Raw genomic sequence first — 23,686 nt, 5'->3', positions numbered from 1 at the left:
TTTAGACTACTGCTCTCTATTATTTGTAGTATTCCATAGCCTACACTTGTCCTCAGAGAATGAGGGCATCAGTTGAACATATTGGGTGTGATTTTGCAAAGTATGCAGTTATCCACATTTGGTTCCCACCGCATTCAGTGTGTGTTAACACTACCTTCAACAAAGGCAGTTAGACCCATGCAGAAAGCTTTAAAACCCCCCAGAACGAAACCCACCTCTTGCACCCTGGGCTATTTGCAGGCAAGAACATATGTTGCAAGTGCATCTGCTGCTTTGCAGGGTGTTTGTTGAATGGGTTTAGGCTGCTCCCTAAGTACTAGTGTAGTACATTTTGTTGCTATGATAGGTTTGGTTTTTTAATGCTGTCCCTTTAAGTTTATCATGTGTTTTCAAAGTATTGTATCTCTTGGAACTAAATTTAAACAAAAATCCTCTGTATCCAGTTAACTAAAACAACCTCTTAGATTAAGCTCTTCCAAGGTTTTGTTTATTTGTTTCCATACACTAAAGCCAGTACTTCTTATTTTATTGTCCTCAGATGTAGTTACTATGTACCATTTGTTGTTTATGTAAAACTTATATTTTTCTTTTGCTTTTTTTCTTCTCTCCCTTTACTTTACCTTTGCCTAACATCTGCATCACATCTTGATGGCAAGAGCAGCAGCGGTTGGCAGTTTCCCTCAGCTTTGCAAGAGAGAGAGAGATTTGATTGGAATGAAACCTTGCTCTCCACACAGCCAGCTTGAGCTGCAGCATTGAAAGGTATCATCTCATTTTCTATCTTGAAACCACAGATGAAAACCACAAACAGGTAGAAATCTCTGTTCCAAACCACCTTTTGATTTACAGCCAAAAAGCCTTTGGCAATACATTTTTCACTGTATCCAGTTGGAGTGGTTGCATGGCTGGTACCCACAGTATCTGTCTGTACCTGTGAGTTTGGTAAAGAAGCTAATTCATTTCAGAAGATTTGCATTGAAAAAGGTTAGCAGGGCAAAGAATTTTCTGATCTTAGTCTTACTTTTTTTTTGCCTAGAGTAGCAGAACTCACTCATGTAACTTGGTTCAGCATTGAAAATACCAATCCCAGTCACACGCTGTGCATTCTAGAGCAAAATGAGATTTGTTGAAACAGCTGTGTGTAGAAAGTCCAAATCTGCAATACAATAATAACCTGGAGGTCAGAGCTGAGATGGATGGATGGATGAAACTGTGAAGACAAAATTTGTGGAATATTCTGCTACTAATACTAATGCTTCATCCTTTGAGAGCATTAGAATTCAGAAGAATCACCTGAAATTAAGTTAAAAGGCTACCTTTGGGCTGCTGCACATGCTCCCTGTGACACACTTTCCTGAAACAGCCACTGTATGCTAATAATATGGCATTAAACGTTTGGACTCCACCCACAAAATTAGTAATGTTCTTGAAAGAAGAGTGGTGTAGGATCCTGACAACATTTAAGTCCATACATTCTTGGACATGTGTGCTCCAGTGCATGAGAGAATTAGAAAGCCCAGATATTGTTATTTTTCTTATTTCCATGCTGGGAAAGTAGGAGAATGTACATGCTGGCAGGCTGGCAGGTTTTGGCTGATGGGTAGCTGTACAGTAGAGCTATATGTTATATTTTTACATACCCTTATCTGTTCTGTTCTGTTACTGGTACTAGTGGGCTGTCATGGATTTGAATAAGCATAACTCAGAATAGATTTGGGCCATGCTATTTATATTTGTGCAGATTGCTTCATATTTGTAAAGCAATTATTTCCCGCAGATCCGTAGCATTGTCCATCGTTGTGCAGTGCTTTCATAGGTATATGTGACTGGTTAAAACACCAAATGTGTTTTGAAATGACATGACAAGGACAGCAAAAACTGCACAGTACCAGAACTATACTGGGCTGTCCTTATAATGTCCAATTAATGTGGTTGCTGGACTCTGAAGCCTTGCCAAGGCTGAATAAGTCGTGCTGTGGCCTGGTAAAAGGCAGTTTTTTCCCCCTGAAATTTCTAAAGATTTCTGTTACAGATGCTACAATGACATGAGGATACTATAAGCTGTATCTTTAGTAGCAGTAACAATGAAGGGTGTGAAGTATATCCCCAAAATCTGAAGGTGTGAATTCTAACTCATCAGCGAGCTGCGTGTGAGAATTCTATACAGTAAAAACCTCATTCTGTGCTGAAGAGGAACACTGTGAACTCCCAGCATAAAATAAAAAATGTTCTGTTCTCTACTGCTCTATCTTGAGCCAAACTTGGGATCTAAAAGCCAAGCGAAGTTCTTTCATCACCAGTCATAAAGATGCTGTAAGTCAGATTGTCCCCTCAGGCTATATTTTGACAATGTAGTAAATTGAGCTTTGGGAACTTTCTACCAGATCGAGAACTCTGTCACCTCAAAATGCAAAGCACAGATCCGTTAAAAATTCATTCTTCTGATGCAGTTTTAAAAATATATTTTGATGTTTTGACTTCTACCAGTTAGCTCCGTGCCTTATCTGATACCTTTTGTTCCCCGCCGCTGACATTAGCATGTGTAAGGGCTGGCAGAAATGCGATCTCCGTGCCCTCCCAGGATCCAGGTGAAGCTTGTGCTACGGAGTGATTCATTAGTGCAGTTTGTTAATGTCGCTAATGATCAAGCAACATCCACTCCTTTACTCCCCTGCATTTCGTTGCCTTCCCGTTCTGCTCTTATTACTCATGTCTGCACTGGAAGGTGTCATGAGCATCAGGAAGAGCTGTGTGCTCTGAATGGGATCAGAAAATGTGCTGGATTTTGTGCGTGTGTGTCAACAATTCCAATTCAGGGAGCTGTGTTGAGAGACGTAAAAAAAAAAAGCTAAGTGTTGTTTCTTGCACAAATTCAAGCCAGAGTGGTATGGGAAAAGTAGACAAATTCTTTTTTGCCTAAGTTTCAGGGAAGCTAATGAGAAGGCAAAGCTTCAGAGTTTTGATTTGAGAATTAATGTGGAGAAAAAAAAAAAATTGTCTGAAATTCTTATTGTTTTCTTCTGCCCTCCTCCCCTTTGCTTTTCTGTGTTGTGTGGTGAATATATCATGCCCAGATTTTTCAGTTGTAGCTTTGTGCTTAAAAGCAACATCCACACAATGAAGGTCTTTACTAAATTGTATTTCAGATTCTTCTCGGGAGTTTATAGTTTGGAGAGGCAGAGCTGCTTGCATAATTTCCCATTTCAGAAATGCTGTGTACTTAACGCTGTTTCTTGAAGGTCTTTTCCAACCTAAATGATTCTCTATGTTTTCCTTGGTCTTGGTGGGCCAAGACGATTCTCAATCTGTTGATCTTGGTCTCCTGAAAAGAAAATAGAGGAAGAGGAAGGAAAAACTTTGCAGTGAGGTTGTTGAGGCTGCTATGTTTAAAACCTATTGTTTGCTGGAGTTCTGAGAAGTTTTTTTATATGTTTTCCTTCTCTCTCTGACCTAATTAATTTTATGGGGTATCCCCAGGGATGTAATTTATATGACAAATGAATTACATTACAAGTTGCTGTCATGGTATGAAACCCCTTGTTTATGGTAAATTTAACATGTTGCTTTATTCTTCTTCTCTATCAAGAGCAATCTAGTGATAGTTTGTTTACTTTGTTTGTCAGAAAGTTTTGGGTGCACAGGGACTTATTGTCAGTATTAAAAAATACTAAGAAAAAAAGAGAAATGAAAAAGGAGAAACGTTCTTACAATTCAGCTGTGTTTAGCAAACAGCTTCTGAAGTGCCACTAGCTGAGAGGGAGGGCTTTTTCCTTTGACTTCTCCTTTAGAAATAGATTTATGTAGAAAAGAGTCAACTAACAATTAGTATACAAGTCTACTCACCAGTTCTCAGGCTACTGTAAAAAAAACAAAAAGACATTAGGTCTCAAGAAGGCAGTTTTAGGAAGGAAGAGCACATACTGTTTTCATTGCCGAGTTCAACACTGTCCCATTTGCATTAGTGAAGCAGTTTAACCTTTTGAAGCCCGTGGATCTTTGTGCTGTCTTTTCATGCAGTCTCTCTTTTTCTTTTTCTTTCCTTTTTTTTTTTTTTTTTTTTAACATTCACACAACCTGCTGACTTCAGTCAGATAATACACACATTAAAACGTTTACCTTGGGCTTCCGAAGCCGCACGTGCTTTTCTGAAGGCTTTAAAAAGACACGGCGGATAATTGCTGCTCCTGGTAAGAGCAGCTGGCATTTTACTAGGAATGAGAGCAGCAGCAAGTTTGCTGTAATTCTGAGGCAGAATACAAGTTTGGAATTTATGTGGATTCAAAATGTTTCCAGCAGCATTGTGGCTATGTGCTTATCCTTGAGTTTGGATAGTAACAACCTCCCCAGAAGGGTTGTGGAGTCTCCTTCTCTGGAGACTTTCAGGACCTGTCTGGATGCGTTCCTGTGTGACCTGTCGTAGGTTATATGGTCCTGCTCTGGCAGGGGGGTTGGACTCGATGATCTCTGGATGTCCCTTCCACCCCCTAACGTCCTGTGATCCTGTGAACACTGAGTTTCCTTTTCCACAGAGAATGAAATGCAAAAAACAGCTTACATGGAGATAAACCAAAAGTACAGTGCATCTTTGATGACCTTTGCTTTGATTAGGTGGAACACACCAAGGAAGACAACTTCTTTTGTAAACTGTACTAAAAGTAGCAAAAGATCCCAGCATTAGTTCAGCAGAACATCCAAGCCACTGCTTAAAGTTCAAACTGCACTCCAGTGCTGCACTGGCTTAGAGTGCTTGTGCCATGGCATGGGCTTTTTGACCCAGCCATGGTATCAGGTCCCAGAGCTTCACCCCCACCCTGAGCAGGATTGGAGAAGGATCTTTTGTTAACTGGCAGTAACCACCAAGCTGCTAAATTTGCCTAAGGGGATGATAGCAGGGGAAGGGTGTTGTGCAGTGAACTTATTTTGAAACACTAGATGCACTTTTTTTCAGTTTTCTGTTTCCACCCCGTGTTCCCAGCTTTTCTAAAGGACTTCTAATTTCAAAATTAAACTACTTTACTAGCAGCTTTTTGGCCTTCAGAGATATGGTGAAGCCTGCCCCTCTCTCTCTCTCTCTGTGTCTCACTTTCTCTTGGGCTGCTTATGGCATTTGAAAAATCTTCCTTCTGTGTCAAGATAGCATGTGTCTCTAGTCAAAGATAAGATTTATGTTAGGTTTACACTAATTCTGAGTTGGGGGGGGTGTGGGTTGTTTGTTTTGTGGGGTTTTTTTTCCTTCTTGTTGTTGTTTTGGGGTTTTGTGGGGTTGTTTTTTGCTGTTATTGTTATTTCCTTCCCTGAGATGGTAAGTTATTTTCCTTTCTTTAGATGGATTATGGAGAACACAGTGTTATCCCACAGTCCCCAGCTTCAGTTTTAAAATGGATCAAGTTCAGGTTCTGACATACTTGGCAGTGTACCATCGTTTTTCTACCCCTCCCTCAATCTGGGCCATAATTGTGGATATCCTGTGGACTGCAGCCCAGAGACTGCCAGTACTGGGAGCATACGGAAGGGAAGAGATGATGGCAATAGCTTTGTAGTTTGACCTGACACTTCCATTGTTTCTCAGCCTCTAGTGTGATGAGAGGAGCAGGGAGTTTGGCATGAAGTCTAAGAAAGTGGTCACTATTCAGCGACAGAACAGTCTCCCCTACCTGACTCAGATGTTATTACTGTGGGCTGTTTATACTTTTAAAAACACAAACAAACAAAAAAACAACCCAAACAAAAGAAGCAAAATAACCCTAAACCACATAAAATCCCCAAGACCAGCTAAGGGGTATTTAAAATACAGAGAAAGCAAATAGAGAAAGTCATAGGTAATTCATAGTAGTATCATAGGATCAGTCAGGGTTGGAAGGGACAACAAGGATCATCTAGTTCCAATCCCCCTGCCATGGGCAGGGACACCCCACACTAACTAGATCAGGCTGGCCAGAGCCTCATCCAGCCTGGTCTTAAAGACCTCTAGGCATGGGTCCTCAACCACCTCCCTGGACATCCCATTCCAGGGCTTCACCATTCTCATGTCCAGTCTGAATCTCCCCACCTCCAGCTTCATTCCATTCCCCCTAGTCCTATCAGTACCTGATATCCTGAGAAGTCCCTCCCCAGCCTTCTTGTAGACCCCCTTCAGATACTGGAAGGCCACAATTAGGCCACCTCGAAGCCTTCTCTCCAGACTGGACAGCCCCAACTCTTTCAGTCTGTCCTCATAGGAGAGGTGCTCCAGCCCTCTGATCATCCTCCTGGCCCTTCCACTGCTTATGATGAAGTTACACTAGGGATAGACATTAGCCCCATAGAGTTCCTGGGTCACAGACAGCCTTGTGACAGACCTTGATAGCTTTGTGGAGACAGATTATGTCAAGCCCTCAAATTTGGAAACACAGCAATTCCTCTGTAGTAGGATTGCAAATGAACACCCATTTGGAGATTGCCAACGTTATCACAGTTTGTCAGGGTGATCTCACAGCCCACAAAGCGCCGTAAGAGATTGCTTTACAAGTTCTGAAATATTAGAGTGTTGAAGTATGTGACACTGGAATGATGCTTTGATGCCTGGCTTTGTCAGCCAGGCAGACAAATAAATAATACCCAGTGTTTTTATTAGTGTAAAGCAGAACAGGTAGTGGAAATGTATAGGGAAACACTGTCTTGTCACAGCTACACGGAGCACAGAAATGGAGGCAAACTGCAAATGGGATGTGTTGAAGTCAAGTCCTTCAAACAGGCGCTCATATACCTGCATGGGTCAGTTGCTGCAGTACTTACTGCTATCTCAGCAGGTATTAGTTTAAAGCATTAGATCTAGGGGTGGCATGTGGCAGTTTAGGCTGGGTGCCTTGTGTTACTGCCACATAAGGATGCATGTTCAGAAAACTGCTTGTGGAGCCTCAGATAAGAGCCACTCACATGGGTAAAGAGTTCCAAACATGGCAAATTTGTAAGTCTTTGTGCTTTGATACAAAATACTGGTATATTTTTCTATATAACAGAGTCCCACCAAAGATTATCTGTGGATCTGAGATGTTTCAATTCTCAGCTTTTACAACTGGAGCACAAGCCCTATGAGGAGAGGCTGAGGGAGCTGGGGTTGCTTAGCCTGGAGAAGAGGAGGCTCAGGGGAGACCTTATTGCTGTCTACAAACACCTGAAGGGAGGTTGTAGACAGGTGGGTGCTGGGCTCTTCTCCCAGGCAACCAGCACCAGAACAGTCTCAAGCTGTACCAGGGGAGGTTTAGACTGGATGTTAGGAAGAAGTTCTTCACAGAAAGAGAGACTGGCCATTGGAATGTGCTGCCCAGGGAGGTGGTGGAGTCACCATCACTGGAGGTGTTTAGGAAGAGACTTGATGGGATGCTTGGTGCCATAGTTTAGTTGATTAGATAGTGTTGGATGATGGGTTGGACTTGATGATACCAACCTGGTCTATTCTATTCTACTCTATTTTATTCTATTCTACTCTATTCTAATTTGTGGAACAGAAGGTCTAAGATGCACATTTGTTGCTCTCCTTCATTCTTACAAAGCCATTAAGTTGTAGAAATAGAGGATCATTTTCAAGCTTCTGCATGCCTGATCCACCTGTAGTTAGAGAACAAGCCATCTGAAGTTCACTCCTACCTGGATGCCAAATAATAATTTGTCCTTGACATTGGAGAGCTTTTGCTCCTACTTCTCTATCTTTATGGTACTCAGTGGTACCCAAGCATTAGTTAATATGATTGCTTACACAAACCTGGAGAAGGTTGGATGAAAGACTCTGAGTAAGGGCATAGAATTATGATGACTGTTATTAACTGAATGTCTAAACCTAGACAACATATTTGCACATGTAAGTAATTATGATGCACTTCAAGGCATTCTGTTTGTAATGCTTTGTAGTGCTTTGCTCTCCATTTCCTACAAATCAAATTACTGAGGGATAGATTTGATTTCCACATCATTTTGAAAATATTTTCTTTTTCTTTTTTAATTTCCTTTGTATTAATTTTTTTGCTTCAAAGTTCAAAACGCAACCGACTGTGACTAAATGCATAAAACCAAACAAAAAACCCCCCTAAAGTATAACAAAATTAAGGGCAGCCTAAGATGATATGCAGCAAACAATGTAAATCATACCTAACAAACATGGTTGTAATAATATACCTTATCCATGTCTGATCCACTAATAACAAATACTTATTCAGAGAACAAATAACACATTCTTCTTCTCACTGAGAGAGAGAGAGAGGCAAGCCCCAAACTCAAAGTGTATCTTACACTCTAAACAAATATGAAAAACCTGCCAAATCTTCTTATAGAAATCCCAGCAATCTTGTATTTCCTTTGTGTCTTTTGGGAATAATGAGCTTGGGGTGGGGGGGAAGAAGGGAGGGCACACAGTTTTTACTAGGTATGTGTGTCCTGATCCTGTAGCTTTTCCCTGAGAAGTCCTTGCTGCCTTCTGTTCAAAGGTTTCTCTTAAAAGCTTTCTTTTGTGGGTACTGGATTCAGACCAAAACCTGAAGGCACAGCCTGGGGTTGTTTTTAATAATTAGAGAATTTTCCCCTTCCTCATGAGAAGATTCCTCAGAAGTGCAGGGCTGACAAGCAAACTGCAAGTGATGCGTCTGGTCACTTTGTAAGGATTGCTACAAGAATAAAGACCATTACTAGAAATTAATGAATGCTTTCCCCTCTGTATCATGTCAAACCAGGCTTTTGCCATCTTTCCATTTTCTTCCTGGTTACAGAAATGACTATCATTTGCTTAACAGAATGGCATCATCCTCCCCATCCTACGCCGCAGATGTATCCCCATATTCTCCAGGCCCCTGCACCCTTCTCCGGAGTCACTTTGTTTTGGTTTAGTTCCAGGCTAGGAGTTGCAGTCAGCATGGTAGTTGGCACGAGTACTTCCCAAAGGGGAAAAGGCAGATATTTGGGTATCTTGCAAGTTATGATACATCTTTCACATGATACACCTTACCTTCAATGACCTGAAGGGAGGTTGTAGCCAGGAGGGGGCTGGTCTCTTCTCCCAGGCAATCAGCACCAGAACAAGAGGAACAAGAGGACACAGTCCCAAGCTGTGCTAGGGGAAGCTTAGGCTTGAGGTGATGAGAAAGTTCTTCACAGAGGGAGTTGTTAGACGTTGGAATGTGCTGCCCAGGGAGGTGGTGGAGTCACTGTCCCTGGAGGTGTTCAAGAGGGGATTGGACATGGCACTTGATGCCATGGTTTAGTAGTCATGAGGTGTTGGGTGATAGGTTGAACTTGATGATCTTTGAGGTCTTTTCCAACCTTGTTGATTCTATGATTCTATGATCATTCTTGACTGGGTCCCAGTGATGCCAGCTTTGCCACTTGCCCCATCAGTGTCAGAGCAGTTCTGGCTTCGTTGCCTCCTGGTGAGAACTCATGTCTAATGATATTGAAAGAAAGCTGTAAGAGACATTTGTCCCCTCTTACATTAGAGAATTTGGGGTAGAAATTCTCCTTAGCTATTAAACTGCCCCCATGCTGCCCCTCACCCAGGGGTGGTCCCACCATGCCTGTGCAGCATCAGGTGCCACAGGGGTGGAGGAAAGTCAGCATAGACCAGACAGAGACCACCACTTCACTGGCTGTGTGAAGGAGGGTATGATTCATGCTGAGTTGTGCTGCTACTGCAGGCCATCCACTCTGTGCTGTTAGCCTTACACCCTGTCCTTCACAGTGGCTTATGATACATCCATCAGAGAGAAGAGCAAGCAGCCCGATGATGATTGGTGCGGGAGTGACCCAAATGGATGATTTGTGTTGGAAAGTTGAGGGGGTCTTCTCAGTGATCTCAATATCTGTGTGAACACCTGAATCATTTTGGAATCTGTTATTCCCCTCGCCATCTGGGAGTTTGTGGTCATGAATTTTACAATTTGCAGATCATATTTATTGTTCTGTTATTACTTAAAGGTTGAAAACCACCATTAGCTGAGTCCAGGCTGCCTGGACAGACTGAGAACAGGCTGAGAGAGTTGTGACTGTTAAGTCTGGAGAAGAGAAGGCTCCAAGGAGACGTTATTGTAGCCTTCCAGTATCTTAAGGGGGCCTACGAGAAAGCTGGGGAGGGACTTTTTAGGGTGTCAGGTATTGATAGGACTAGGGGAAATGGAACAAAAATGGCTAGATTCAAATTGGATATTAGGAAGAAATTCTTCCCCATGAGTATGGTGAGACACTGGAACAGGTTGCCCAGGGAGGTGGTAGAAGCCCCATGCCTGGAGGTTTTTAACGCCAGGCTGGATGTGACTGAGCAACCTGATGTAGTGTGAGGTGTCCCTGCCCATGGCAGGGGGTTGGAACTGGATGATCCTTGAGGTCCCTTCCAACCCTAACAATTCTATGATTCTTGCAAAGACCCATAGTCTAGTACCTACATAGAACATGTATACATAATGATAACAAATGGAAGATGACTAGGGTCACTAGAATGATGTAAGGTAAGGATGCATTTTTAGAGCTTGTCATACTGTATTTTGCACCAGGAACTCTAGTTTAAATCCTATCACCAGCAGTTTGCATTTGAAATCAAATCCACAGAAATTTCTCAACATCATAGCTGAGAAACCTGATGTAAAAATATGAGCCAAGCATAGCTGGTACAATATCATGTGCCAGTGGGTAAGATCCCAGATTAATGCCACTTAAATTGTTCCTTTATTGATGAATACCCGAGTCTATCAACATGATTTCCAGCAAAGATGATTTCTTCCCTGGCTAAAAAATGGACCTTATTAGCTGGAATGTAAAATGTGAGGGAGAAACAGTTGTACTAACTGTAGAAACAGAGATCCATCCCAGCTTTACATACAGACTGGTCTCCTAGCAGTGGGCAAATAGCCTTCATTTCCTTTGTGTACCAGGGAGAATATCTTGATGCACTTTGTGTTTATTCTCTTTGGGATTCTTATTGAATGTCAGACACCAGGACTTTTTGCATGTGCAGCTGTATTAAGTCCTGAAAGGAGAAACAAGGATTTGGGGAAAGCTAAGGGGTTTTCTGGCACATGTTTGATACATTTTAGGCAGAACCTCCAAGGTATCTTTATATATTCTTCTTCCTTTCTCCCCCCCCCCACTTTTTTCTTTTCTTCACAGCACAGTTATCCTCTTTTGAAGCAATATTCTAGGTATTTAACACATAATGTTTTCACACAAAGTGCCCAGCACTTATTTAGGGAATGGGGAGAATGTGGGTTATATTTTTTTTTTTATTGAAATGAAAATTTAAGTTACAATAGCGGTGTTACTCTTTAATTAATTGACCTGAAGCTATAGTGCCTCTCATTTAATGGACTCTCCTTTAGTCCAGTTGGCCAAACCATCAGAGAAAAAGAGACTCCTGAATATAACCTTTTAACCTCTTGTTTCCAGCATTGCAACACATCACTGCACTGCCTATTAGCACAAGACCTGAGGTCCATGCTCAACTTGAATTGGAGAATAGAATAGAATAGAATAGAACAGAACAGAACAGAACAGAATAGACCAGGTTGGAAGAGACCTTCAAGATCATCATGTCCAACTCATCATCCAACACCACCTAATCAACTAAACTATGGCACCAAGTGCCACGTCCAGTCCCTTCTTGAACACCTCCAGGGATGATGACTCCACCACCTCCCTGGGCAGCACATTCCAATGGCCAATCACTCTCTCTATGAAGAACTTCTTCCTAACATCCAGTCTAAACCTCCCCTGGCACAGCTTGAGACTGTGTCCTCTTGTTCTGGCACTGGTTGCCTGGGAGAAGAGCCCAGCACCCGCCTGTCTACAACCTCCCTTCAGGTAGTTGCAGAGAGCAATAAGGTGTCCCCTGAGCCTCCTCTTCTCCAGGCTAAGCAACCCCAGCTCCCTCAGCCTCTCCTCACAGGGCTGTGCTCCAGACCCCTCCCCAGCTTTGTTGCCCTTCTCTGGACATATTCCAGCAACTCAACATTTTTCCTAAACTGAGGAGCCCAGAATTGGACACAGGACTCAAGGTGTGGCCTAACCAGTGTGGTATGCAGGGGGAGGATGACCTCCTTGCTCCTGCTGGCCACACTGTTCCTGATACAGGCCAGGATGCCATTGGCCTTCTTGGGTGCCTGGACACACTGCTGGCTCATGTTCATGAGACCTTCACTTAATCTTTCCAGATAGTATGGCAATTTACATGTCTTCTCTGAGATCTACTGTCTTATCTTGTGTTTGTCTATCTCTCAGTTTTCCCATGGTTATAGTTACTTGGTTTAGGATTTTAACTAGGATGTTGGACCTTCCCTTTATAAGTTCCATTCATTTAGTCAGGGTGGAGATGGTGTCTCTGTTACAGTTCCACATGGTTTTTCATCTGCATCTACTTTTTGAATTGTCACAATGAAGGGGTTGCATGCGTGAGATTTATTTTCAGTAGACACATCTCCTGCTGCACTGTGATAACAGGCACCAGTAAAGTTGAATTTGTTCTGCAAGAGCTGAATTCTTGCTCCTGCTGGCAGGATGTCAGTGGTGTAGTCCATGTTAGTAGGAAGGATTTGCCTCTGTGTTGGGAGGACTGAGGTAAAGCTGTAAGATACAAGACCTCTTCTACAGCATCGCCCAAATAGCATATTGTCCCCAGAGGGTGGCAATAGCAGATGTTTGTGAATAGCAAGACTAAACCTGCAGTATGATCAGGAAAATAATTGTCAGTGGAAATTTCACTTCATTGTGCTGAAGGGAAGTGAAGCACCATTTATGGGTATGATTGAAGAGTTTTACACCCTGTTGTGTGATGGATGGAGAATAGTAAACCAGCTTCCAGTACATCCACTAGCTGCATGCACAGTACCTTCACACCAGCAAAAATAAACTTCTAAAATGCCTAGCATGGGCATCAAACACACCAATCCATGCAACTGTTTCCTGGGTAATGGTCTAGTATGAACGCAGGCATGTGTCACTGCTTCCCATAATCTTGCTGCTGGTCTACCTTGCTGGTGGACAGCCAGGTTGGATGGAGCCTTGAGTGACCTGGTCTAGCAGGAGGTGTCCCTGCCCATGGCAGGGGGGTGAACCAGATGATCTTTAAAGTCCTTTCAGCCCAAAGCATTCTGTAATTCTGTAAGAAGAGACATACAAAATCTTGGGAAGGCATGAAAACAAACACACAGATGTTCTACATCCCTCTCTCTGCGTAGTCACCACGTATCAAGAAACACAGACACGATGATGCATCATATGTCAGGAGAAAAAAACAGACTACACCCCATGCAGCCATCACACCTTGAAAACAGACATAAATGATAAGTCAATATGAATACACAGCTCCTAACAGCCTAATAGAATAGATCACACCACAGCCAGGTACATCTGTTCTCAGCACTAACCATTATCATTAGCTTAAAACACTTAAAATCACTGAGCTTCTTCAGGTCTGGGGACAGATTATGCCAAGAAGAATCCACTAAATAGATTTGCCAATGCAGCAAGCAGGGACCTCGACTACATTAAAACGATACATTTTGCCTCTCAAAGGCTGTAGGCTGTTTTCAGAGGAGCAATCTGAATGAAGAATGACACTAACACTGGATGGCAATTTCTTTATTGCAGTTTAAATACGGAGCTTGAAACCCTTGGACAAACAATTGTGCCAAACTGGAAAGCAATTTGTTTGTGAAAAATCAGCCTTGTATGGCAAGCCATCCACCATCCTACAGCATGTGTTTTCATCAGGCTTCTGCATAGGATGCACAGACCTAACTGTGACTGGACATCAGACTCTGTGGCTGACAAAAAGAATCAAATCTCACTTTATGTAAGACAAAAAGCAGGGAAATAGAAGAAATAGCTTATTTCTTCCCATTTCTCTCTTCCCAGTCTGGTATCTGGACTGCTGTGAAATGCAAGATAAGGGGTTTTGCAGAGACCTTAAAGTCAGCTAAGTCATGAAAGCTTCAGAGAAGGTTTCAAAAGCAAACAAACAAAAAGGCAATTTGATATACATGCAGCAGCAGTTGCCAAGATGGTTCACTGCTGCTTGTTTATGACTTGCTCTAAAGGAGCTGAAAAGGAAGTTATGTGTCTGGTGCAGTGGGAATAGGACTGCCTGGCTCTTCAATAGAATTGGAAGTAGAGACAGGGCAAAGTGACCATGATAGAAATAAATGCATTAAATTCTATTTTTGATGGTGAAAAATGTCTGAAATATGCAGAAACCAAGCATGTGTAAGTTTTGCATGGTAGCTGAGAAGAGGTCCAAGGAAATAGATGAAGATGTAGTTTGTATCCTCATACCTCTTGTCTGGACAATAAATTGTTTGAACTTTATGAATGACAGTGAAAACCAAAGTCCTCTGACAGAACTTCAGTAAGTGGCTCCAACTGTCTTCACCCAGACTCTGAGCTCTTCCAGAACATTCAAGTTCTTAAAAGTAATATCAGGTACACATGAAAGGCTGTGCCATTTTTTAATCAAGATCACTCTTTTTTCTTTTTGTGTATCTACAACAAAGGGTTGTTTCCAGTGTCATCTTAAGGGCATCATCCTTAAGGGCAACAAAGTTGGTGAGGGGTTTGGAGCGCAGGCCCTAGGAGGAGAGGCTGAGGGAGCTGAGGTTGCTTAGCCTGGAGAAGAGGAGGCTCAGGGGACACCTTATTGCTTTCTACAATCACCTGAAGGGAGGTTGTAGACAGGCGGGTGCTAGTCTCTTCTCCCAGGCAACCAGCACCAGCACAAGAGGACACAGTCTCAAGCTGTACCAGGGGAGGTTTAGGCTGGATGTTAGGAAGAAATTCTTCATAGAGAGAGTGATTGCCCATTGGAATGGGCTGCCCGGGGAGGTGGTGGAGTTGCCATCACTGGAGGTGTTTAGGAAGAGACTGGATGGGGTGCTTGGTGCCATGGTTTAGTTGATTAGGTGGTGTTGGATAATGGGTTGAATGCGATGATCTTGAAGGTCTCTTCCAACCTGGTTAATTCTATGCTATGCTATGCTATGCTATGCTATGCTATGCTATCTTGTTTGCTGTGTCCCCCTACTCTGTCTCATGCCCTGAGTTCAAGGTGGATTACTGCTGGCAGGAGTCCTGTGTTTTCCCAAAATTTAGCAGGGTGGGTGTGAGGGCCTGGTGCCAGCACAGCAACCTACTGCTCTGTTCCACTAGTGAAGTGTCTTTGCTGTCCATCAGTTTGACCTGCAGTTTAGTAAGCTGCTTTTCCTATGTCTGAAAGGCCACATCATAACCTTCCCTTGCCAAGTCTTGGGAATGATTCTTGGTGAGGAAGGTTCTGCAGTGGAAATTTTGGAGGATGTTTTTCCAATAAATCTTTAAACAGGAGTCATCTTGATGTTGCAAAGCAATATGAGCACTTCTGTGGAAAGATCACTTAGGCAGGCAAGCAAGACTGCCATGCATTCCCAGCAAGTTTAGCATTATCTTCGTGCAGGACCCACCTCTAATGCTGTACAATGTCAGGAAAACAGAGCTTCTGTATCCCTAGTTTTACCTTCTGGCTGTCAGTTCTCTGACATTTTGGAATAGCATTTCCTCCACTTGCTCCTCCCCAAATGTTGGAAATCCACAGTGAAAATAAAAAGGAAAGTTATGTCAAAGGCACTTGATCTATGATTTAGGCATCTTTGTGGAGCAAAAGATATGCTCTCACAAAGCCTCTTGGAGTCCTACTTTCTAGTCTCTTGTGTATTCTCTGTCTCATCCTAATGGACAGTGCTTTCACCTTTGAGGTTCATGCCTTTTCTGCCACAGAACAATCTAGTGTAGGTAGGCATAAAGACTTTGGGACTTGGGAAACTCTGCCTAGCAGAGAACACTGGATTGTGAATACTTGGGACCACATAAAAATATTGAATGTCATAACCACTTTCCCATATACATTAAACCAAATCCTGGCCTCCAAAGTACTCACATCATCTGCCTGCAGTGTATGGAGGTCTCCAGAAAATTGCTGTCAACAGCCATGCTTCTCTGGCACAATCAGACTCTCTGTGCTGAAGGACAATCTGCGATTGTATCGGGAGGCAGTCCAAGCCTGTGCCATTAATTCCCTGAGGAAATGGTGGTTAGCATATAGCTCACCACTCTCTGCTTCCCATGGGAAGTGTTCTTCCATCATGTCTTCTTAAATATAAATCAGGGTGTTGAGCACATTAAAAATGCCCCTAACAAACCAAGGAACCTTCTGGCTCTCAGTTCTCTGACAGGAGAAACCATATTGCACCCATTTCTATCCCTGGAGAAAGGAAGGAATAATTCATGTTAGGTATGTTGGATGGCATACTCAAAGCAATATCCAAGTGGTGTTCTGGTCAGGCAATCAGAACTTGAGCAGCACAGGTGAATACCGTGGATCCTGGCAGGAGGAAAAGGTATGTTGTGGCAAGAAATACCCCAAGCCCCGTGCCTGTTCATTCAGCCCCAGGATGGGGAATAGGTGACATATAATCTTTGTAAGGGGGGGAAAAAAAAAAACCAACCCACAAGTAATAAAGTTGCCAAGAAGAGATATTTTATAATCTGTGCTAAATCTCTGCTGGAAAACATGAACAGCAATGAAACTGAGAAGACACTAAAAGAAATTCGGGGCAAAGTGCCAGACGCCCAGACGGAAGCAGAATGTGGACCAAAAAGCTTGCGACAATTGGGTAATTATGGTTTATGAATTTCAGCTTTAATCTGTAGTTCAGTGAGTCCTGATTAAATATCTGTTAAACACAATTAAAGTTTGTTTTTGTATTTCACCGTCTTGATCAGAATAATTAGAGACTGCGTGTTTCATGTCAAAAGTAGCAAGAGGAATTTTAGTGAATGAACATCGTTTTTAAAAGCCATTTGTAGCACCAGCTGTTGGCATTATTTTATATTTTAGTGTTATCAGCATAAAGACGGGTCCTCTCGACGCTGAATGCTTTCCAGCAGGGCTAAGATTCTGCCATATCTGTGAGACGGCAGGAAGGGTGCCCGGCCACGGGGCTGTGCGGGAAGCCCCAAGCGGGACCCTCGAGCTACGACGTCAGACCGCGCACTTGAGCAGCGAAGGTTGAGAAGTGCTGCGAGCAGGTCGTGTAGCGCCCAGCCTGTGCCTCTCTGCCCAAGATGTTTCAGATAGCGAGTGCGATGAGTGATAGGAAGGATCGCTGGAAAGGGCACGTATCTGATGAGCTGCATTTGGAATCTCTCACCACGATGTCTTCTGAGAAGCTCCAAGTGTCCCAAGGGTTAGGTGTTAGAGTGTTAGCCCAGAATGAGGATTGTGGTAGCGTTATGAGTGCTCTTGGGAAGGAACCCTTGAACTGTGCTGGCAGTGCCTTAGCAAAGGCAACAGACTGCAGTGATGGCCCTATGCAAATACTGAAAAAGAAGGGTATGCACATGCCATTTGCTGTGTTCATCTCCATCAGGAACTGTTTTGTTTCAGTAAAGAGAGGCAATCATAGAATCATGGAATTGTTTCAGCTGGTAAAGATCTCCAAGATCATCAAGTCCAACCATCAATCTAACACCACCATGGCCATTAAACCGTGTCCCTAAGTGCTGTGTCTACACAGATAAGGTCTTCTGAGTTGTTCCTCTAACGAAAAAATAGAAATTAAGGAGTGTCATGGGGGAAATGCAGACTAGTTTTTAATAAAGGAAAGGCACACTGAGATACAGCTTCCATAGATGGAGCTTGGTTTTCTTTTCAAGAACCTGAAATGTGTCTAAATGTCAGCTGAACATAGTTAGGGTGTATAAATAAATCCTGTGGGGAGTGTGTGCACTTGTATGGCTGACCTGGTTTTAGCCTTCAGCTGTCTCTTTATACCAGCAAAGATGCATCTTCAGTCACACTTATTGGTACCTGAGGAGGGGGAATAAATCTCAAATATCATAAGCTAAAATTTGGAAATACCTACTGAAGAGACTTGAAAGACAGTACCAGGATCTCCTCTCAAATAAGTGTTTTACTGCTTTATGTTTTGTTTCCCTCAAATGGTATAGCTCCTTTGGCCTTTTCACCTTCATCCACTTTGCTGAATGTCAAAAGAAGGGGGAATGCAAGTGGTGTATGTGGGGGAGACTTAGTCTTCAAGCACAGGAATGAGACCACTGTCTTACCCAGGAGTCATCCTTTGGTAACAGCTTTCAGTCACCACTGTCCTTATGGAAGGTCTGTGTGGCTCGTTATCATCCTGCAGAACCATTTCATTTGCTGTCAGCTTAATGATTGAGTTCAAAACTCAGGAAAGGTATTAGATTATCTATAGTTTAAATTTTAGTAAACAGTGATCTTTTGGTTTTGTACTGTTTCACTGCCTTTCTGACTCAGAGGGGGAAAATAGTGCCAGGGAAATCAGAATTTCTAAAGTAGCCTTCCAGTAAAACTATAGATCTATTAATTCTTAACTGAAATCAAGGTTAATGGTGAAAGAGTTGAACAGAACTTAAAAAACAAAGATAGATTGGAAGACAGCATCAAAGGCATATCAAAATATGGTGGTCTTTTTATAAGCTTCAAGCCGTGAGGAGATGGTGCCCATAATAGAGCTGAGGGAGAAAGGATCAAAGTGATGATCACATGAGTCTTTAAAGCAGAAAGAATATCTGGAGTGAATCTGTGAAGAGACAGGTTTTGGATGAAACTTTCATAGCACTGGGATCATTTATCAAGTCTGGAAGCCTGGGTACAGTACAAATGATCAGATTTCACCAGGGATGGAGGGCAAGGATGTTTGATTCAGAATAGGAGAACTAAAACTCTCTGTTGTCTATCTGTAGAACACCAATACCCACGTTTAAATGTGTTTACATACCTGTGTATGAACAAATAGTATTTTTGAAGGCACATTTTAGCAATTTTAGCCATAGCCCTTTTCTTCAAGAGGAATGTGTTCTGGTGAAACAAAATACATGGATGGTATTTGGGTTGAGTGGATGAGGTTTTTATTTTCGCTTCATAAAGTACAAGGAGAGGAGAAATGTAGTTAGAGCTTTTCTGTTATTTTCTGTTGCATTTCTGAATTACTCTGCTTTTTCCCTCGGAAACAGCTGCTTAAGTATATCTCATCAAATGGCTGAGCTTGTCCAAATCCACTACCCTTATGTCTGAGATAAAAAAAAAAATCAGGACAGTGTGTAGGTCTCTTAATGATGAGTTCCTTTATATGGGGGTGGGGATGGTTGTTCTGACTTAAAATGTATTGTCTGATTGCCTTTTGCAAAGTATACACAAGCCAGTGGAAAAAAAAGGAAAGGGAAAGGGAAGGGAAATGAAAAAGGAAAGGAAAAGAGAGGAGGGGAGAGGGGAAAGGGGAAAGGAAGGAGAAGGAAAAAGAAGAAAAAAAGAGCTATTTCTTCTTTTGGCAAAGGTGTCCATAGTTCATCCACAAAGTTTTGTACTATGGCAGAGGTTCTCTCTTCTCTTTTAGAGAAGCATTGACAGCTGTGATGAATGACATTACCTGTGAAAAAGGAATACCTAGATGCTTAAACAGATCAAGTTTCTTCTTATGGAAGAGTAAACATAAGGTCACAAATCAGACTGTTCTACTTTCATGGACAATCAGGATCAATTCTATGCTACTTAAATGTGAGCTGGAAAGGCTTAAGTAGAGCTGCATGCTGACATTAACAGAGGGTAGTTTATAACCTGTGTACATTGTCACAGCTATCCTTTTACATGAAGTCATGGATGAATGCCATGTGCCCATGTTGAGTTGCCTCCTTGTCAGCAGGCAAGATTGCCCGTCCATCACTATTATCTACAACGAGGCTCATTACCTGCCAGCCAGTAAACATCTCACTCTCACCATCTGCAGTGAATTACAAAGTGACTGGAAGAATCAGGATCAGTTTGCCCTGCAGAATGATTGTCAAGTTCATTTTCATCTTTGGAGGCCCTTTGGAGATGGAAAGGATGGTGACTGGGACGGCAGAAAGGATGATGTCCATTACCCTCAGGCATACAAGCTGACTGACACTATTCCTACATACATTCCCTTTTACCAGGTGCAGGCGCCTTGAAATTTTCACAGCATGCAGGTGAAATAATTTCTTCTCTTCTCAACTGGCTGTATCATTTGTGGTATACAGTGGTGCCATTTTCACATGAGTGGACAATGTGCTGTCTCATTCAGGAAAGACTTTTATAATAAAAACATTAATGGTACTCAGCACAAAGGCATCTCCCATTGACAGAGGTGATGTCCAGCTAGCCAGTGATCCATTTAAAAAGGAGGATAGTCTATTACAGTAATTTTTGCTGTTAGCATTTTGCCAGTCAGTGGGAGGTTTTTTTAAAGCTACTAGGTAACTTGACAGTGATTGTAAACCTTGACATCGGTGCATGGGCATACGGTGAATTCTGAGCATCTGCTTTAGGGAACACAAAATCTATTTGATGGTTGGACTTGAGGCTCTCGGAGGTCTTTTCCAACCTTAACAGTTCTATGATTATATTTTGTGTGTCTCTTAAAGGAGAATGTAAATTAAGAAGGGCAAATCAAGAATGTCTGTCAGTACATTCCTGGTAAAGGGTCTGTTGATGATGGACAAGTAGATTAGATGTCCCACTGTTGGCAGGGAAGCAGACAGAGGAATGGGAGCTCTTTCATTTGCCTTCAGGACACATCAGCATAGCACAGAACCTGCCCCTCCTGGGCTTGGGTGTCTGGCCTTTCTCTTTGGACTCTCTCCCAGCAAAATGCAGAGTTTTAAACTAACTAAATAAATAAAATTGAGTGATATGTGTTGGGTATGTCAGCCAATGGCCACATGTGCAGTGAGGAAATTTTCTCTGAAAGCTCCCAAAGCTCATAATCATTGTGCAAGATATAATTATACACTTTAGAAATCCAGATCGGTCCACAGTAAGGGGAGGATGGGAGGGAGCGTTGCAGACGGATTTTAACAAGTGTATGTGCCTCCTTTCTGCAACAATTTTGGTCTTAAGTGCACTTGGCTAAATTCTCATTCTTCCCTAGGGAGGGTTACTGGAGGGATTTCCAGGCTTTTCTGTCTGCCTGCAGCAGGCTCATGGGGAGTGAGCACACTGACTACCATTCTTTGCACCTGCTTCAGAGAGGGGCAGCACACACTCCCAGATGCTTGCCTCAGGGTGCCAGCAGGAACCGGGGAATAGGAGGAGGCTGGCATTGCTCTTCAACAGACAGTCATCCCCCACAGGAGTCATGAAATGCCAGTGGGCAGGCTGTATCCAGGACTTTAGAGCTGAACAAGTGCTAATGACAGTTTTTTGCCTGATCCTGGTTAAATAAATACAGAGGTCCAGAGGAGAAAGTGCTCCCGAAGCTTTACTTCCCTCTCATAATGCTTCAGAAATGGCTGATATTTAGCTCCCTGTAAGATAAGAGCTTTGTGCTGCCACTTTAGAGAGTGAAATCTAATTTAAGTGGAGAGCAACCCTGATTTCTAACTGGTTATAACATTTGCTTGTCTGACCTAATCATTGTTTTTAGGCTTTGTCTTTTATTTTTGGAGTGGGGAGCCGGTTTAGATCCCTTGAGTTGTAAAGATTGGCTGCTAAAGGAAACAATTTTCTGAGCAATGATTGTTCCCATAAAACAGGGCTTCAGAATGGCCTGCCATCCTGGTTGGTGGTGGTACCCAGACATCTGACTGGCTGGGCATGTTTCAGAATTTTGAGATTTGCTGTATTTTGAAACTGTAACAAATGCTTTAATAAATTAAATGAACAGTACCCTCTGAACTCTTGAAGTGAATGAAAGCTTTGCCTGTGGCAATTAATGCCTGGAGCTTCACAAACACCCTCTCTTCATACAAAAACTGACTGCAGTTACTTTTGTATCGTGCAGGGGTGATCAGACACCTAGAACCAGATAATGGATTCACAGAATCATAGAATGGCCTGAGTTGGAAGGGATCTTAAAGATCATCTAGTTCCAAAGCCCCTGCCAATGGGCAGGGACACCTCCCACTAGACCGGGTTGTTCAAAGCTTCATCCAGCTTCGTTTTTATCGCTTCCAGGGATGAAGTGTCTGCCACTTCTCTGGGCATCCTGTTCTAGTGTCTCCCCACCCTCATAGTAAAGAACTTCTTCCTAATCTCTAATCTGAATCTACTCTGCTCTAGTTTAAAACCATTTCCCCTTGTTCTGTCATCTCATGGTCTTATATAATAAGTCCCTGTCCAGCTTTCCTGTAGGCCCCCTTCTGATACTGGAAGGTCTCCCCAGAGCCTTCACTTCTCCAGGCTGAACAGATCCAGCTCCCTCAGCCTGTCTGGATCACACATCAGTGTTCAGGATGAGAGGTGAATGTAAGCCTTACAGCAGCGTTTTATATGTTGCATTTGACTACATGTGCATGCTGTTGTCACTTTCCCCATTTACAGAGACTTGGCAGCGGAGGGATCCAATTGCTGGATGACAGATTATCAAAAGCATTTAGGTGTTTAAAGATGTCACTGATTGCCTGAAGGTATTTTCAAGAGCATGTTAGCAGGTTAGGGTCATTCCTTCGGCACTGGCTGCCTTTTAAAATGTTGGTTGCTGCCTGTTGTTACGTTTGATTGTAACAATTTTCTCTAAAGGTCTTTGCTGCCACCTCCAAGGCTTGCCAGCTCACTCACCAGAGGAGTTGCAAGTCCCCTCTAGGCTTCTCCTGTATGAAGCATGTGAGGGATTGATATGGCAGCAATCTGCTTCTTTCAAAGTATTGAGAGATACATAAGTATCGAGAAGTGAATGTAAATGAGGGGGAACTAGAAAAACAGGAGATTTCAACTGGCTTTGTACAGGATAGAGAAAGCTTGTGCAATGAGCGTTGCGCTGAAAGCCATAACACCACAAATGTTGTCGTTGTGCTGGGTTTGCTGAGCAGGGATGAGATGGATTTGAAGGACTGCAGGCTTGGAGGGCTTTGTGTTCACACTGAAATACCGAATGGACAAGTCAGCTGTAGTATGAACTTCAGCCATTCAACAGCAAGCATAGCTTGGCTTGATAAACATCCTCTCAGAGGAAGGTATCTACGTCAGCAGTCCAGGCATAGAGAAAAGCTCTCCTTTATGTCATGTTTTGACTATTATGTGCTTCCAAATGGTACATTTAGTGACACTGATAGAGAAGAGATGGCTCTAAATATCAAGCAAGAAGGAAATGATAAAATACCAAGCTGTTGAAATAGCGTAGGGACTAGCCAAAAGAATGTCTGGACACATTTTTAGATGTTGTAAAGTCAGTGTGATTATTTAGCTTTTAGCTGAAACATGCTAAGTTGTACTTGCAAAATATCCAGCCTTTTGTTTACAATAATTCATTTAAGTAAGAGCTTTATCCCTTTGTGTGGTTATGTATTTCTATAAGGCTGTTGAAAGTCTAAAATTTCAAGCATAGGGTGTTTTTTTTAACCAAATTAAATGAAAATGTCACTCCCTAGTTATAGTCTCATTCTTTGAGGGGTTCTGAGTCATAAAACACCTAAAGAAAAACCTGGGACAAACCTGAATCTACAAATTGCAAAGCCATAGATTGCCTTGCTCTAGTGAATCAAGCAAAAAGTGCAGACATTTTCTACCAAAGAAAAAGAGATTGGCCATTGGAATGGCCTGTCCAGGGAGGTGGTGGAGTCACCATCATTGGAGCTGTTTAAGAGGAGACTGGATGAGGCACTTGGTGCCAAGGTTTAGTTGATTAGATGGTGTCAGGTGATGGGTTGC

The 23,686-nt window shown here is 42.6% G+C and overlaps 1 protein-coding gene across 5 annotated transcripts in view; it reads left to right on the top strand.

Annotated features, from left to right (window-relative positions):
• The window catches only part of ZBTB20 (zinc finger and BTB domain containing 20), a 554,111-nt gene that overhangs the window by 373,633 nt on the left and 156,792 nt on the right, over nt 1-23,686 (top strand). For all 5 annotated transcript variants that reach the window (XM_054163730.1, XM_054163732.1, XM_054163729.1 and 2 more), the window contains one exon: nt 662-762. The gene's annotated coding sequence lies outside the window, so the exon portion shown is untranslated. The remainder of the gene's footprint in view (nt 1-661; nt 763-23,686) is intronic.

The sequence above is a fragment of the Dryobates pubescens genome, chromosome 8 (genome assembly GCF_014839835.1).
Source record: "Dryobates pubescens isolate bDryPub1 chromosome 8, bDryPub1.pri, whole genome shotgun sequence".
NCBI classification, from domain to species: Eukaryota; Metazoa; Chordata; class Aves; order Piciformes; family Picidae; genus Dryobates; species Dryobates pubescens.
This window is presented reverse-complemented; position numbering and strand designations above follow the sequence as displayed.